The 18,304-nt window shown below is 38.4% G+C and overlaps 1 long non-coding RNA gene across 1 annotated transcript; it reads right to left on the bottom strand.

Annotated features, from left to right (window-relative positions):
- Positions 1-6,082: 6,082 nt before the first annotated feature.
- LOC130578858 (uncharacterized) lies at positions 6,083-8,994 on the bottom strand. Its single transcript, XR_008965923.1, has 3 exons — positions 8,641-8,994; positions 7,177-7,242; positions 6,083-6,294 (listed from the first exon to the last, which is right to left on the bottom strand). It is a non-coding gene; the product is annotated as an uncharacterized LOC130578858 (long non-coding RNA).
- Positions 8,995-18,304: the final 9,310 nt, after the last annotated feature.

The following is an 18,304-nucleotide window of genomic DNA, read 5'->3' as shown; positions in this document are numbered from 1 at the left end:
TTCTTGCTGTGACTGTACTCTGAACTGTTGAGTTGTAGGAATATTGAAAWGTCAGCATGCTTCTTGCCTATAAATAAAGAACAGGCACACAGAATGAGTGGTGTCAAGAAGGGAATGACAAATCATGATCACATATAACCCTATATTTSTTGTGTATAGCCCCCCTACAGCTCTATCCAATATTGACATATAATTTCTGCAGTGTAATCCAAATCACATTCAAAGGATGGACAATTTTTATTACCATTCATCTTTGTCAGGATCATTTGAACAGCRCATGTAACTGAACTCTGCAAGAGGCAATCTTTTCCTGTGCAAAGCGATATCAGAATACAAATGGTGAGCCAAGAAGAAATAGGAAAAASAGAAGTTTACAGCACTCATAAGAAAGAAAACCAAACAAATTCTAYTAAACAAAGTAAAACCCTTAAAAAAGTTATGCCTATTGGACTTAATTTTTGATTAGTCTAATGTCTTGTTTCCAGGGTACTGTCAAATTAAGCCTTTTATATTGAAAATATTCACTAAGAGGCCTCCCAGTTATCACAGTTCTTCTGTCTTCACTCAGCCTGGCTAATACACACATGCTACTTGAAAGCTTACTTCAAGCAGGAACTTCTGAGGTTACCAGAAATATCACTTTTATTAAAGGCTAGTGAGAAATCAGGAGAAATGGTAGAATCAGSAATGAGGATTCAGGCAAAATGAAAGAATCAGAAACCATCTAGAGGAACTGTCTTCTATAATCAGTGAAGAACTGTGACATGATGACAATGAAGTAAAGCAGTTTTAAGGAACAATGGGTTGAAAGTGAGACAGAAAGCACRGGGTGGCAGTAGAAAAGTGAGGATCATAACAAACTGCTATTTGTAACTGTAACAAACTGCTATAATGTAACTGTACATTTTAGTTTATTTCTGGCTTCTAAATGCACCAAGAATCCCCTGATCATCCACATGTTAATCCAGGAAATAAAAATAATAGAGACACACTGAGATGTTAATTCACAGAAATTCTTCGTAGTTCTGTTTGTGCCATCAGCTATATAKTTGATGAATTCCTTACTTTTCTCCTGGTTACATTACTCTTTTTGTTGGCTACAATAAAAAGTTCTGTTTATGCATTTGCTCCTTGTATAATAAATATTCTTGCACATTTATGATGAGCCCATATGGTCCACAATAACCYAGACCCTGATCACAAGAAGCTTTGGGTAGGTTTCTCCACAGCCTCCTGTGTCCTGTAGTCTCTATTTCTCCTGTTACTCTTGGGAGCAAGTTCAGTGATGAACACTTGCAGTGAAAACAGAGATGTATAAACACAGTGCTGCAGGTGAGTGAGCCTCAGTGAAATGCCTTAGGGCATTGCAGTAGTATTGAAATAGTTCTGCACTTTAAATGTCTTCTGCTGTGCTCTACTCACTTTATGACCATTAGGATAGTTGGAGTGTTCTGCAGTGGGAGGAGTCCTTCTTGGTAGTGGTATAAGGAATGTGGAGGCTGTTCATCCAAAGGCCTTTTGCAGAACGTGGCAAATGAGCTGTCAGTGTCAGAATCTCAGCACAAATCAGAAGCCAGTTCAGTCTGCTGAGCAACCCAGAATCCAAGGAGTACAAAGATAGTTTAAAGCCAGTCTTGCTTCTTCTCCCCTAAGGCTGTGAATTCAGTTCTCCTTCTACATATGCAGTGTAAAATATATCCTGTAGCCCTGCTGCATTGTTTACTTAATTTTGCAGGCTCCTTTCTACATCAGGATGGGRTTTTCTCACTTAAAAAACCACTACAAATAGGAGTGCCTTCCCCCTGTTGTAAAYAGGCACAGGACCCTGGCACAGGTATTTCTATACACCTATTTTAATCTCTGTCTGCAGATGAGGACACACAGTCCAAACAGATACAATCAGTCTTTCTGCAGACTTCAGCTGTTTTGGGATCAGGCATGTAAATCCTCACATTATCCACAAAACATGTACAGTGTTGAAGTAATTCAATTGAAGAACTACATATTTTCCAGACCTGCAGATTGATTTGATGTGATCATGTTTGTGGGGCAAAAGTGCCAYTCCTTTTCAGTACTTTGCCTCCCTTCTAGCAAAGAACAGGGCTGCCAAATTCTGCTAGCTGTGGGAAATTCTGAGATATTAATATTTATCCATTGAGATGTGAAATGAGARTAATAAAGGGTGATGTTTCAAAAAGCTGTATTTTGAAGGAAAAGAACACCTGCAAAATTTTGTGGCAATTTGTGAAATGTAAAACTGAAGAGAAATCAAGCCAGTTTCTTGAAGGTGGTACTGTGAAAGTGGCTAGCTTTTTGAGCCTTATGTTTAACATACTGCTCACAGAATTTATCACRTCCAATTCTTTTATGACAGTCAGTATTACTTCATGTTTGTGTGTGATTGAAAGCTATATCAAAATGTGTTCCTGAAATGTGGCATTGTATTGAGCCATTTTTCTCTTTACACTTTAATAAATTAACTACTGTTTGTACTGTGTCCCCAAATATCTTTTATAAATAACAGTATTAGAGACTCACCACTGCCTGAAGGTTGTGCATATTCAGGAGAAGACTTTTGCAGTCAAGCCAACAGGAAAAGAAATGGCAGCCTGATAGACATAACATGAAAAGAAATAGTACAAACAGTACAGATAATTAAACATAGCAGGAAAATCAAAACAGAAGACTATTTCAATTCAGAACTTGATCTGAGGTGAGAGAGGGCAGAGCACTGGGCAGCTAAAGGGGATACTGCCTTCAGTATCTCTTAGGGTTGTGTTCTTAATTGGATTGGACCATGATTTCCACTGTTTTGCGAGGGTGGTAGCAGGTGTCCAGCATGCTCATTTTAATCTGCTCATCCCCACTAAAACAAAGTACTAGTGAGGAGGAAGTGTTGTGAGGGACTATGTTTAGTGAAATAAAGTGAGCTACAGTAGCTGAGCTGAAGAATTTATTAGTGCGATTATACTGATACAAAGAGCTTCCCGCTCATATTGAAGAGTTTAGATGCACTGTTCCTACACTGAACAGCTTACTRTCCAAACAAATATGTAAAAAAGATTAACAAAAACAAAAGTAACAACACCAAACAAACAAACAAACATGACAAAAAAGCAAGAGGAAGAAAATACAATGCATGAGGAAACTGAAATACAGAAAAGTGAAACAGCATTTCACCAGGGATGGGAGAAACAGGTAATTAACACACCCTCTCTAGGTCTCTAACCTTGCTAGTTCAATGATGCTATCCAATGTCTTTAGAGGCAAAGGTCAGGAAAACTGGGAAAACTATATTGGGGTCCTCTAGGCTAGYTGGCACAACAGGACTCTGGATATAACTAAATCACCTGGATACTACAAGATTAATACACTGAATCTGTTAGACTGACTAATTTCGAGTGAACAGACCAAGTGAAAAGAAATATAAGGTAAAAGCAGTTATTTATATTTTCATGTATTAACAATAAGGTTAATTTGATTTTACAGGCCTTTTCTCCTTTTGATTGATTTTGATGCACAGAGAAGAGAGGGCCCCTTTCTAAGACATTTTTACATTTCCAAAATATTGAGGGCATGTTATTTTGTTTTTTAAAAAATGTCAGTTTTGGCCACCTAAGGTCTGAGAAGCAGAGCCAAGCCAGGCCAGTGAACATTATGCAATTAAATGCAGGTCTGTTAYATGATGCTATTGTGACACCAAAGAAACAGTGGCATTTTGAGAATAGCCATGGCTCATATTTCAAAATCAGCAGAATAAATAATCTTCCATACAGTTTTATTGCRTCCCTATTGCAGCCATATCTGGAATACAGTGCACTGGCATTTCCAACCATTTAGGAATAATGCAGGAGAACACTTATTGTAAATGGAGRCAAAGTTTTCCAAAAGTTTTGGGRGAAAAAAWMCCAACACTTTTTACAAGATGGACATATTTAGGASCTCCACATGCAGGAAGTAGTTCSGTTTATTGCAGCAGCTCAAAACCAKTGTTGACTGTTACAGGACCTGGTTTGGTTTGCAGTTCAATTCACCATCATGAATCAACAGTTAAATYAATTCTTGCAAATGACAGCTAACCTGACTTTTGCCAGCTCTTTGTCTCTGCATATATATTTTGATGTGCATTTACCTGACACAGTGCCACCCAACAGAAAATGCATTGATTTTTTTTCACTGTCTACTGCTCTAATTCTCACTCTTCAGCTTTGCTGGTAGATTTGAGTGCTTGAGCTCATGTGTTAGGTGTCAAAGATTGCAGTATTGCAGCACTCAGTAGATTTGTACGTGGCATTGATGSTAGCTGGGGACCTTGGTGCTTCTGCTGCAACAAATAAACTACAGAGAGAGATCTTGAACTGCCTGCATCGTGCTTCAGGCAAACTCACTTTCTTTTGCATTCCAGCCTCTAGCTATTTGGTCAGCATCTCTGTTCTTTGAAAATGCTTTAATTATTTTTCAATATTGTCGCTTGGAACTTCAGGGGATGGTTTTAAGTCATGTCACTGATGTCGTCTTACTTGCACTGACTGCTTTGGAAATACTTTAGAAAATGATGCAATCTTACATCTCCCTTTATACTGGTTTATGGTTCATTTCCTATTCCCAAGTTGTTTCTTGTCCAACTTCTTTCTGAGCTCCTAATTTACATTGTTTTATGATCTCCCCTTCTTTCCTAATCTCCTGTTTTTAGTAAAATTTTCTTGTAATATTCCTAAATGGGRGGATATAACTGTGTGAGAGCCTTTCAAAATATATAACAGTTTGGATTATTAGGACATAGACACTATTACCTTCTTGGCAGAACTAATTAGCACTTTTAACAGCTGGSTCTGTTTAGAAACCAAAGTTGCCTTATGGCTGAGCATCCTGGAAAACACCACTCTAAGGAGATTTGTGTCTTCTTATAATATTAACCTACATTAACAAGATATATTAAAATGCTGAAGACAGTGTCTGGAACAATCTCACTAAAAGGCCAGTGGTCAGCACCTGTTTTAGCTTAAATCAATGAAAACTGTACAATGGATTTTTATTTTAGTAAGAGCAAGTGGTTTAATTTTTAACAGTCCTTCTTCCTCTCTGCCCTCCAGYAAATGTAGGAGTGCATACAGGAGAATATTCAAAGCAAAACACACATTAAAAATTCTAAGCTTGTTTTCCATTTGCTGGGCTTCTCTGGCCACTAAGACCTCTTTTATTCACTTGAATGAATCAATTTGCTTTGGACTCATTTTTCAGATCGTTTTCAAACAGTAGGTATTATTTATAGAGGAAATRGTATAATATTGAAGCCCTTCCAATGTTTCAGATATTAACTGATGGTCACTGACAAGTCATAACCAGGGACTGTGTTCTTTAGAAGTTAACATCTATAAGGAATTATGTCTCCATCAACCTTGGAGTTTTCCTCTTAACTTGAGTGTGCTAAAAAAGGAAGGCAGGAACACATCTCAAGTTCRCTTTGGTTCCACTTTCTGAATGAAAATATGCAAAATTGCCCAAGGATGAGGAATAATAGTACACACATATAGAGTGCCACTCTCACACTTTTGAACATGGCTTTTAGTTATTAAAGATCTGACACTGTAGAACTCAAGTAAAAGTTTGTACAGGCAGACAAATCTACAACTTGTTAACAGTGCTCCAGCAGGCAGATCTGCTAAATTTCAATCCTCTCCATTTTCAGGCACAGATATGAAAACAGTGACTTAYATAATAACTTACTAGGTAGCATATTCTGATCTTCCAGAAGTGAAAACATTCTTASTAAAAGTTTAATGCCCCTTTAACCCATTTATAAACCACTGTGTATGGCTACATATAAACATCTACTCTTAAAATACTTGATTCACTTTCATGATGTAGTTATTGCACAGATTCAAAATCATCAAAACTTAATACGTATGAAGAATACCAGTCATGGATCAGTCTAAGTATTTACCTGATTTCCTGGCCAGAGTATTTTGAAAGCATTGTTCCTTTGGTTTTGTTTGAAAATCCAAATMAAATTAGCATTATTTTAGACAGCCAGGACAAGCAGGGTGTCTGTTAGGGTACTACAGTATTACTAATGATCAAAAAAATTCTCTGTAATGTATATAAGATATCAGTCTGGTAGGTACCTACACATGATAAAGTAGATTTTTCCTTTGTCCTCTTTTAAGGTATTCATACTCATTCTGGRACATGAAGCCCAGATGTTGTCTCACTTATTTCCAGAATCCCCTCCAGTATAGTTTACTCCATTGGAACTAAAGCTGTAGTTTACGTGCACGGCCATAGAGCGGCAGCCTAGTAACAAAAACAACAGATGCACTTGATGTTAGAAGAAGTGGGTGTTTCCCAATGGTTTAACATTTCAGAGGGGTTTCTAAACGCTACAGAGAAAAAGGCAGGATGCATGGCTGCCCCATGGGGAGCGGGGGAGGCGGGAGGGGGATCTGGCCTTGATAAAAGCTCAATACTAAGGGGAGGGAGGGAGGGGAAAGAGGTTGAAAATTGGATGGCGAACGGGATCGCATTTCGTGCCTGTATAAGATGATCAAAGAGTAAAAAACGAAGTACTTGATTTATGTCTTAAAAATCAAATGCTTTTTCTTCCCTTTGATACAGGCAGTAAAGCACTTCCATCAYCTGTGGAAACTAGTGAACAGGGTAACATTAATGCAAACTAATTTTTAGTTAAGCAGTTTCACAGACTTCTCATTGATAAAAATAGAGCTCAAAAATTCTCTGAATGTTCACCCAGCATTGCAAATCTAAAATGTCAAAGTACAATATTTAATTGTTCTGTTGTTTGCCATAGAGTTTTATGTGTGAAATAAGAACAATTAGATCTCTCTGCATTAAGCTTTATTTTTATGTGGAATTAAGTGGGTTTAGCAATTTCAAGCACACTTGAAACAGTATGTAAAAAATCWCTGAGGCTGAGCTTTCTTTGCATTTATGTAAATGAAAATTAGGATTAACTCCATTAATGCTGGTGGAGTTTCAACAGCATGAAATTAGTGTGAGAAAAGAATTAGCCACTGCAAATTTTAAAAAAGTTAGTTYCCAGTGCTACTAAATTATACAGCTCATTATCCTTAAAACCAAAATTACACTATGTGAACCATATATAATTTTACTTCAAATGGCTGCAATTATCAAATTCAGTTATTACACAATAAATACCTTTATGCTGCAATTCCTGATATTTTTATGTGTGATGTCCACATATTACTTATGTCCTTTGGAAACCTGAAGTAATACAAAATTGAGAAAAGTGGAGAGATAAATGCCAACCAATTAGTAATCAAATATGGGCTTCACTATACTTTATAGTGAACAACTTTCACTGCAGTAAGCCTGAAAATTACCTATCAGACTGAGATATAATTGAAAACTGAAACAAGGAAGCTTCCTCATGCTGGCAAACTCATATTCCTTCAAATTACCACATATCCCTTTTCCCACACATACCCATCTGACTTACTTGGCTGACATTCAGTGAATAAATTTCAGAGAACTGGTAAATATAATACTTCCCAGAACTGTAACAGTTACTTGCAATAAATTGATGTTTCTAAAGAATGAAAAAGATATTCCAACCTCCTCAATATCCTCCTGGATATCAAAACAAATTCAACMTCTTCTTTTCTTCAGCTTCTACATCACTACCACCTAGCCTATTGATACTTCCATGTTTCCAATGTGAAAAGAGATAGAAGTCAAGTACTCAGTAATGGCTCAGAAAGTGAGCCACAGATGGGTCGGTCCAGCCTGACATCCCATCTTCTGCAATAGCAAATAGTACATACTTCCAGGAAAAGGATGAAAATAGCTTGAGTAACCTCTCTCTCCAGCAGCAAGCTGTTCAGAAACTTTCTGAGCCATGGAAATGCAGAAATACTTATTTCCATATCAATTATAATTATAACCTCCATTTTATTTACTCCCCTTTGATCCTGAGACCTCCTGGGTGACAGTTACTATCCCTCAGGCTACTACTATCTCCTGCCTACTTGCTTGCTTTAAACCTGCAACCAGATCTCTTCATTGGCAGCACTCTAGTGCTTATGTTATGAGAATAATGGTGCCACAGWCTCTACTGACAAAAATTCAGGGAATAAACAGCAAAAGGCATCAGGAAGCTATCTAGGATCAATGGTACAAAATCTAACTAGCTGTCATCCACCAGCAGGGCCTTCAGATAGACTTGGATATTAGGGTCAATACTGTATAGCTTCTTTAATAAAGACACAGATAATGGGATTGGTTGCATGTATAGCACGTTTGTGAGTGATACCAAACTGTAGGGTATGGCTAGAGAGGCAGGGCTGCTATTCAGAAGGACCTCTGTATTCTGGAGAAACAGGCTGACTAGGACCTTATATAGTTTAACTAGGGCAGATGCAGAGTCCTGTGTCAGGGATGGAATAACTTCATGCAATAGGGCAGGCTAGAAGCCAGATGGGTAAAAAGCAGCTCTGCATAAAATGATTGGGAGATCCTGTTGGAGTTTGTTTGAGATTGAGTTGAATGTGAGCTGGCAGCATGCCCTTATCTTTTATTGAAGATGCAGAGCAATAGGGCAAGAGCCAATGGGCATAAATTAGAAAACAAATTCCCACTTGGAATCAGAAACAACTTTGTTACCAAGAGGGCAGTCCAATACTGGAACAATGGCCCAGAGAGGCTGTGGAATCTCCATCCTAAGAAACACTTGAAGCATTTGAAGCTGGGCTGGAAAAAGCCTAAGCAACCGGATCTATTTGGTTCTGCTCTGAGCAGGGCGGCCTCCTCTTCTAACGTGAATGATTCTGCGTTTCTGTCAGTCTCTGGATGCTACAATTGAACCAGAAGGTGAAGAATGAGGCAGGGAACTCAAGAAGGATGTAGACCTGTTGGAGTGAGTCCAGAGGAGTGCCACAAAAATGATTAGAGCGCTGGAGCRCAACTCCTGTGCAGAAAGGCTGAGAGAGAGTTTGGGTTCTTTGATTTGGAGAAGGCTCCAGGGATACCTTATAGCAGCCTTCCAGTATCTAAAGAAGGCCACAAGAAGGCTGGAGAGGACCTTTTTATAAGGGCATGTAGGTATAGGATAAGAGGAAACAGTTTTAAACTGAGAGAAGGTAGATTTAGATTAGATTAAATTTGATTAGACATTAGGAAGAAATGAGGGTGGTGGGGCAGAGGAACAGGTTGCCCAGAGGTGGGGCTGCCCCATCCCTGGAAGTGTTCAAGACTATTGGATGGAGCTTTGAGCAAGCTGRTCTAATGGAAGCTATCCCTGCCCATGGTAGAAAGGCTGGAACTGGATGGTTTTTAACCAACATAAACCATTCTGTGGTTCTATAACTCCCAGAAGAGAGCAATTTCTATCAAAAAAAAGCTTGCTTGTGAGCTCCAGATAGGAACAGATTAAGTATCATAAATTATTTTCTGAAGTGCTTAGGACTCAGTACAGAATTAGTTCCAAAGAAATCTGGTTTTGCCATTTGAAACAAGCATGCACTACACAGCTACAGCCCTAATCATCTTCAGAAGAAGCCTATAAACTTCAGTTCTGTTTTCATTCCAATTTCAGTATTTATTCATTGGCATGTATTCCTGGATACAGTTGTAAACCCAATAAGCAACTTCCATTTGACTTTCCATCTTCCAATAAAAAAGGGAAATTCTTGTTCACTCTGCCACGTTTTTCCTACAGCTATATACAACTTTCCCAGGTTATTTTCATGAAATTGGCAAGTTACATGTGTCCAGATGATGAARAATTTATTTTGCATATTTTTAGAAATTGCACCAGAGCTTTGATTAATTTATCATGTAGTAATATTGGCATAGGAATACTTGCAGAGGAATACCTATTTTGTCAGCTCTCTCAGGTTTATTGAGATATTCAAGGAGCTGGAATACTRAGGCATTATTAGGTTGCCTTGTCTTGCTTTCTGTGCATCACAACTACCCAGTGTGCTTATTGTTTAGTTTAGCAAAATAGGTCAGGGAGGTCCCTTGACTACAATAAGTATGATCATATGTGCGTTTTTCAGTCCTACTCACACCCATGTGCACACAAAGAATTACATGTATAGTCATATATATATATATATATATATATATATACACACAAATTTATGCAATTCATACCCATATATGGAGTAAGGTATCCTGGATCCAATAATAATGAACTAAAAGAAAAAACTTACAGGCTGAGATTCTCAACTGTGCCACAGATTTTCCTTTTAATAAGATACAGACTGAGACTGTGCTAGCTCTTTGAATATAATTTCTATTCATATGAATAATGCAGAAGAAATGCTAGAGGACTTCAAACTTTAACACTAGTTAGCGTCATCATTTGGCAGGTGAGATATTTCCCACAAGTCACATAATTCTACATATTTATTCCTACTGATTTCACTAATCTCTGCACTGGAAAGCCAAGCTCCTYTACTGGAGCGTCTCCTCCCATCCGATGTAGAGTAACTCCAGCAATAAGCCTCTAGTGACTGGAACAGATGTTGCTGTTTATTTAATTTATTTATTTTACTAATACACAGCTGCCAGGACCAACAAATAAAAAACATTCAATTCTATCAGGATTGTGATTTCCAGTGACTACATCTTTAGGGACAGAGTCCCTAAAATTGATGTTTTTTTTAAAAAACAAGGATGTCAAGCTTGAACTTAATCAAATAATTATTATGATAAAGAATCTCAAGATACTGGTATCTGGCAGCTTACATTCTGTAAATACACGAGCTTTTGGTTGTGCAAACTGACTTCTCAGAGACAACTCATGCTGTACGTTCAGGCCCATTTGTTGCACATCTGAATGGTCAGAGTTCAAAATTAATAACAATATATCATCAAAATTATTTAGGATAGTAACTATGCATTGTTTTCATTTGCATTGGTAAGTGGCAACCATATGMAAGTTTCCCTTAATGCAAGTAAAATACAACAGAATTTCACTTTGGGGAGCGAAATATAAGGGAAAATAGAAAAAGGGTAAAAAAACCAACAGAAATACCAAAAAAGGCAGCTGAAAGGCAAATTCCCTTGGATTAGAATTTTGACTATTTCTGGTTCTCTATTTTGCCTTCAGCAAAACAGTCAGTGGCCAGATTTCCACCAGTGGTGGCAGTGCCTTCCAGGTGCTGGAGAGAGATTCTCACCTGAGTTACATGTCCTTCATGGAGTGCATGGGAGAACCAAGMCCCCAACACAGGCCATCCACCCACTGCCACTGAGCAGGGAGCTGCTGGGGCCAGCTAAAGGGCTGCCTAATACAGAACAGTGCAACTGCAATTCTGTGCTCCCTGGAGATTAGGGTACAAATTAGGGCTGTAAACAAAGTGGTTTTTTGGGGGTTTTTTGGTGGGTTTTTTTTTTTTTAAATTTTTTTATTGTTATTTTTTTATTTAGACAGCAGCCAGAGTCTAGAAACTGCTCTCAGAAAGAACAGAAGGAAGTTTTCTTCAAAACATATCTGCTGAGGAGATGCTGTTGGCTCTAGATACAATACATTAATAGGTCATTGCCTGCAATATGAAAGATCAGGACTTAATTTTAACTCAGACAAGGAAATTAAAACTCACCTTCCCTTTCTTGCATCAATATTTCTTACCCAGCAATTTATACAAAATGGGAAATCAGGGAGTCTTTTGGAGCTGGAGTACTATGCTGCAAAGAGCACAAGCCTGGAAAGAGCAAACCAAAGGAGGATGATTGTACCAGCTGGCAGCTAGGAACTAACTCTCAAAGGRTGAGAAAGAGACTTGGTTCTTGCTCTTTGAATTTTATCCAATGATTTTAAAATGTGAAGGGTTATCAGTGCTTCTCACCTGCTAGATGCTTTTGAAAAAATCCCAATAGAATTCTATTTCAAATAATTTAGGCACCTACTAATGCAGATATTTGACCTCAAATTTCCATCAGCCATTGTCCTCTAATTCAGCAAATTTATGAGAAYTTCAGTAAAACTTCCTAGTGAATACCTTGCAGAACAAGGAGGGACCTTAAAATATGGGCCTTTATGTCTATGGTTTAACTGGTAGTCACACTGCAAGTATTATCTCCCTCCAGCTGTCTATTCTGAGAGTGTGAAGTGTTCAATCTCACACAAAGATAGGTGCTCAGCTTTTCTCTTAAACTATTTATTTGGTATAAATCAAATTATTGGCATAAAGTTAAACATTTTTCAAAAGATTAAGTAAAAACTCCTATCAATTAAGTACTTTATACTGAAGACCCTTAACAGCAACCCACAAACTCAAAGAGAAGTTAAACTACAATGCAAAATATTAAAACAAACTCAGTTTCCAGGAAATAAACTCTTATTTTCTGTACATCCTATGCAAGAAATGCAAAGCAAAGCTTTCTTCCTTGGCAAGTCTTACTTCTCTCTCTTATTTTCTTTGTAGAAAGTAACAGCTACTGGCTACTAGCTGAAAATGGGGAAGAATCACTTTATTCCAGACCAAAGCAAGGAACAAAAATGTCCTTGAAGAGAAACAAAACATTACTAATAATTACTCTCTGATTTTTAGATTTTTGCCTTGCAGCTGAATTGTCCATCTCCTGTCTAGTACTGGCCTATTCATGAAGAAAATCAGCATTCATATACTCAAACAAGAATGCTACCTAATAAAATTTCATTGTATTTCAAGTAAYATAAGAGAGACATGCCAGCTTGTATGAACTTCCATTGCCTGTTTGTCTCTGCATCTTCCCAGGCATGCAGCTGGACAGTCATTGTATTCAGGGAGCAGGGGACTTGTAGAGTACGACACTTTATTTTTCCTTCCCTCAGTTTCTAGCAGGTGCAAATTCATATTAGCTCAGGAAAAAATCCCCAACAACAATACAACAACAACAACAACAACAACAAAGAAATTCCAAAATTCCAGTATGTCTGATTTCACATCTGGTAGATAGGCTTTGTGCAACTCAGCTGCAGGATTTTCTTGTATCACAGGTAACCTATCCCCATTGTCAGTAGCTCGGTGATTAGTCTAGCAAAAAGGTGGTCTATYAGGAGTACAAAGCAGAAGGCTTTATGAAAGCAGAGAGAGCTGTGACTTTGGAAGGGAATATAATGATGGAAACTAAGGGAGATGTGATGGAAACAAAAAATACTGTGTAGGTATTAATAAGCAAGYGTTTCTCTAGGGAATTTCCATAGACTGCATTGTAATTAGCTCAGAGGAGGCCTTGTATTTGACCCAGTGTGCAGCACTGCTATTAYCGTCTACTAAAATTTTCCCTGCTAGTGAACTGTCAACATTCTTTTTTTCCTTACCAATCTGAGAGAAATGGGTTATTAAAATCAGGYTTTCGGAGATGATTTTTGAGGGCATGGTGGGCGTTTTTCACTATTGACTATGATGTGACATAGATGTTTATAGAAGAGTAGCTTTAGCTCTGTTTGCTCAAATACCATGTGTGYTATAATCACAGTTTTTATAACCAGAAGAGCAGACTAATGCTGATAACCTAATTTTCACTAAGAAATGTGTTATGTGGTCCTCAGCCAAATCTCCCACTGGACCCTGGAGTACAACTTGTAATTAGAAAAGGAGGATTGAGCCTTTATATGTCTACTACTACTCAGCCTCCAGGGATATATTTTTGTTAAATACGCTCCAGGTGTGYTCTTAAGGTAAGTGATTTGCTATGGTCCAGACATAAATCTTCTCAGGCAGAGATGGTTTAGCAAATCTGGGAGAAATATGTAACAGACAGAAAAATTTTCCATCCTGCAAAACTAGCAACCTGTGGAGAAGGAAGGAGGTCTTGTCTTGTTTCTGCCAGAAGGATTTTTTCCTCAGTTGTTAGTTGCTTTCCTCCTCCCCAAAGGCACAGCTTGCAGGATTTTCAGCACAAGTCCAGGGTTCTGCTCTGTGTCTTTAAAGCAGAAAGAGAAAAGGTGAGCATCTAAAGAGAACATGGCAACATTGTATTAAGTGCTTTGGGCACATAATCTCAAGGAAAAAAAAGCCCTCACAAGCAATACAACAGAGTACAATTGTTTCTAGATGCCTACYKKTWAAARSCMWTTTTTKRAWYMTTCTTTCAGCTTCGTATATTCTCTAYACTAATTTATGGTGCCCAGTTCACTCTTGCCCTTACGCTGCTCCCTCTTGTGTGCCAGAATGAGGATTTATGTGGTGGCAGGTGAAGCAGATCAAAAAACTGATCCATGTTAAAGTTAAGCACAAAAAAGGGGGGGTTAATTTTAATCTGGATTGTGGAACTGATCTCATTTATTAAACAGCTGCATAGATCAGAGAAGATGGAAATGTAGGGAGGAACAGAATGGGTGGAGGAAGGCAAGATTACTTCTTTTGATAGCAGTGCTGACCTGTGACATTTTACAGTGCATGRGAAATTACAGACTGCGAGTGGACTGAGTTCTGGAGCACAGTGAATTAACTTATTCTCAAAATTACTGTCAGGCCCCTACAATGTATCATAGATAACCAAATCTGGTTTTAAAGAGAAAAATAATTTTATTAAAGGGGCAGTGAACTTATTTTGGTTTGTCTCATAAATCACTRAATTATAATAGTCATAGGTAAGTTCTTTCAACTAAATCCTGTTATATAACTTTTAAAACAAATTTTCTTTTATTTAAAGAGCTGTCTTGAAACAGGTAAATCAATACATACCAATTAAGATATATTATGAGATCTTCAAAGTTTTTTCTGTTCATCAAAGTACCAACACTTAATGTAGTAATTTACAATCCATATATATATTTCTATWAGTTACCAGTCTAGCCAAGTGTCTGGATTCTGTCCATATAAATGTAATATTTATGTTTTCCATACTAATGATTTTAGAATGGTACTACATTGGAAATTGTGTGTTGCAGCAAAATATCTGCAAAAGAATATCTCAAAAAAAGTTKGAAGACATCTTTGAACATTAAGAGATGAATGTGGCTTATACCATTCAAATGAAACATGATTTAGGTGGAAGCAACTAATGATTTTTCATTGGCATTTAGAGTGCTTTCCTTTCTTAGTATGAARGCTTTAAGGTATGTATAGAGAAAATTCTGAAGTAAATCTTTCTGAAGATTTCAAGCAAACTATCTTTTTTCTTGTTGCTCAGAGAAGATAAGGAAGAATGGCTATAGCAAAGCATATAACATAAATTGGAAAATGCCTGTATTCCTCTTCATTCTTAAACAGAAGGTGTTTATCTTCTAACACCTTTCCTGGAAATCAGATCTCTTGCTAAGAAGCAAATGAAGTATAGATTTGTTTTACTGAGATGGTGTCTAGATCCATCTAAGAAAAATYTGTGTTAAATGAAGCAATTCAGGGGTCACTTAATTTACAGTGAGCATTCTGGTTTGTTGACAGTAACTTGGGTTTCTTTAAATGAAACTATTTCTATCTTTTGGATTTTCTCTTTGTAGTACACCTGTGACTAGTAACTGGAGAGTGTAATTAAATTCTTTGCATAAAGCACACTTTATAGACATGCATAAAATATAGAACATGAAAAAATGGCATAGAAATCTACAGTAAGAGAGTCTTCTAAAACCTGGCTGGTTTACCTGTGTAGATACACTTGGTCATTTTTATCTGCAACAGTGAATGTCCTTCTGATGCTGCAGGCATGCCCCTGGGTCACAAAAAGCAGCAACTATCTGGAATTTCATTAGAAGACCTGAGCTTTCTGTGGAGTAAAACTGGTGACCAAAAGTATGAGCATACATGTTGTTGTGCTCTCGAACTGCTGAAAATACGAAGTTAGTTGTAATTATTAGTGACTTCACTTGACGTATTACAATTGTATCAGTGACAACATTCAAGGCTGGCAAGTGCTGGTCATGAAATCTCATGTTACCTTTACTGCTTGCAATTATGCAGTCAGTCAACTGTGTTTGGGTTCAAGTGTTATGCCTATAACTCTTACACCTGGGTGAAGTATTTTTCAGTAGCTAAGAATGCCTTCAGAACAAAGAGGGTGAGTAGGAGGATTAGTGTGAGCTTGTGATAAGCCATCTTTACACTTCCATCTCTTCTAACTCTGTGTGATAGAACAGCTTATCAAATGATTASGAGATAGGGATGTAAAAGGACAGCTATCTTGGATTCAACCTAATTATCACAACAAAAATAATTATGGAGTGCTTTTAAAATGCTTAGAGCAACAACAGAAAGAAGTGAAATAGATTCTATCGGCATCTGTAACAAGCACTGCTTCAGAGGCTCACTCCTTAATGATCTGCTTATGATGAGGTTTCATACAAAGGGCATCTTTCATCTGTGTCCTGGCTGATGGTTCCCATGCTTCTGAGACCAAACAATTTAAACAGAAGTATCCTCTCAGTTTCTCCTAAAGTCCTCTAGATAATTTTACCAAATTCCCAAGCTGGCTTCTGCTCTGCCATCCTAGACACCAGCCAAATGCCATCCACCTCTATACCCAGTCTCCACAGCAACAYTTGGAAGTGGCTTCCTGAATTCATGTAAAGAAATACCAGATCTAACGTTGGAGAACACCTCTCCAAAGAGTGACATGCATGCTTAGACATCTACGCAATAGATTCTGGATTCAGACTGTGAGGGGGATGATGTTAGTTGTTCTGCGGAGCACAGAGCACCCCTGTCACAGCATTTGCAATAAAGAATCATATGGCCTAAATATTTCATCTTACAGTTTCAAAACCAATAAACAACAGTATGTGAGGGAGGARTTATAGTCTCTGGAAATGGCACTCCCTGCTCCTTAAAGTTTAGATTTAGTTTCAACATGTGCCAAGATATAGTACAAGAACCAATAATTCTTCCAGGCTTCCTAAGTGGAGGAGTTGGAGGAACCTTGGTTATGTTATTTTTTAGTGTATTTTTGRATTGCAGTTTTATCCTGGGTTGGGAAATCTTAACTCTGGTATACCTAGGTATGAGTCCGTTTGTGTGAGTCTAGTTAGTTAGAAATCTCARTAAATTATCCCTTAATTACATAGAGCTTTGGAAAGAATGCTTCCTGAGCTCAGAGACAACACCATTACATTTGGCAGATTATACTATACATTTCTTTAAACARGCTGTTACCCTAATAGTCCAGTATCTATTCCTATTTTGCTTCTTTAGTGAAACCATAATCAGAACCCTAACAGTCTAATTAATTTATCTGAAGCCTTTAAAAAAACCCACCAACATAGTGTCTTATTGAACTATGCTTAACTATTCACCATTCACAGTTAAGAGTGAGGTATYTAAAAATAAGAACTATATAGTATCACAGAATCACAGAAAGGTTTGGGTTGGAAGAGACTTTAAAGATTATCCAGTTCCAATCCCTTGTCATGGGTAGGGATGCAACCCACCAGACCAGGTTAACCAAAGCCACATCCAACCTGGCYTGGATGCTTCCAGGGATGGAGCATCCAGAGCTTYTCAGAACAACCTGTTGCAGTGCCTTATCACCCTGTGGTACGGAATTTTCTCTAACATATCATCTAAAGCACTCTTCTTTTAGTTCAAAACCATTATAATTTATTCTATCACTATCTGCCCATACAAAAGGTCCCTCTCCCTCCTTTTCATGAGCCTCCTTCAAGTACCACAGAATTTTTAGGGTTGGAAGTGGCCTCTGGAGATCATCCAGTTCAACCCCCCTGCCAAGGCAGGGTCATCTCCATCAGATGATACAGGAACTCCTCCTGATAGGTTTCGAAGGTTTCCAGAGATGAAAACTCCACGACCTCTGTTCCAGTGCCCTACCACTCTCAACATGAAGCAGTTCTTCCTCATGYYGAGGTGAAACTTCTTGTGTTTTAGTTTAAGACCATTGCTCCTCATCCTGTTGCTGTGCACCACTGAAAAGAGTCTGGCACCATACCCTTGGCACCCACCCTTGACATATCCCTATGCATTAGCGAGACTTCTCCCAGTCTTGTCTGTACCAAACAGGCCCAGCTCCCGCAGTCTCGTCTCATGAGAGATGGTCCCAAATACTGGAAGGTCTTCCCAGAGCCTTCTCTTCTCCAGGCTGAACAAGCCTGGCTCTCTCAGCTTCTTTTCAGAGGAAAGGTGCTCCAGCCCACTTTGCAGCTTGCATCATTAAGGAACTACCTCTCACTTTCATTTGTAAGATCGGGATGGATTTAAAACGGTACTTCTGGCAGCTTTTCCACGCAGGGAGGCATAGATGGCAGGAAGCCTTTCTTAGTTGCAGGAGCATCGTTCCTGAAGTCGGAGTCCATCCACACGGCGTCGCTTGGTGGGCGCCCGCCCGGCAGGGGCCGCCTCGGGCCGGGCCTCACCGGCAGGTCGCGGCTCCTCCCCGCCGC

The sequence above is a fragment of the Malurus melanocephalus genome, unplaced genomic scaffold, assembly GCF_030028575.1.
Source record: "Malurus melanocephalus ecotype Western Australia unplaced genomic scaffold, MMel_1.1 scaffold_9, whole genome shotgun sequence".
Classification (NCBI taxonomy): domain Eukaryota; kingdom Metazoa; phylum Chordata; class Aves; order Passeriformes; family Maluridae; genus Malurus; species Malurus melanocephalus.
Note: the sequence above shows the minus strand (reverse complement) of the source record. Positions and strands in the feature narration are given on the sequence as shown.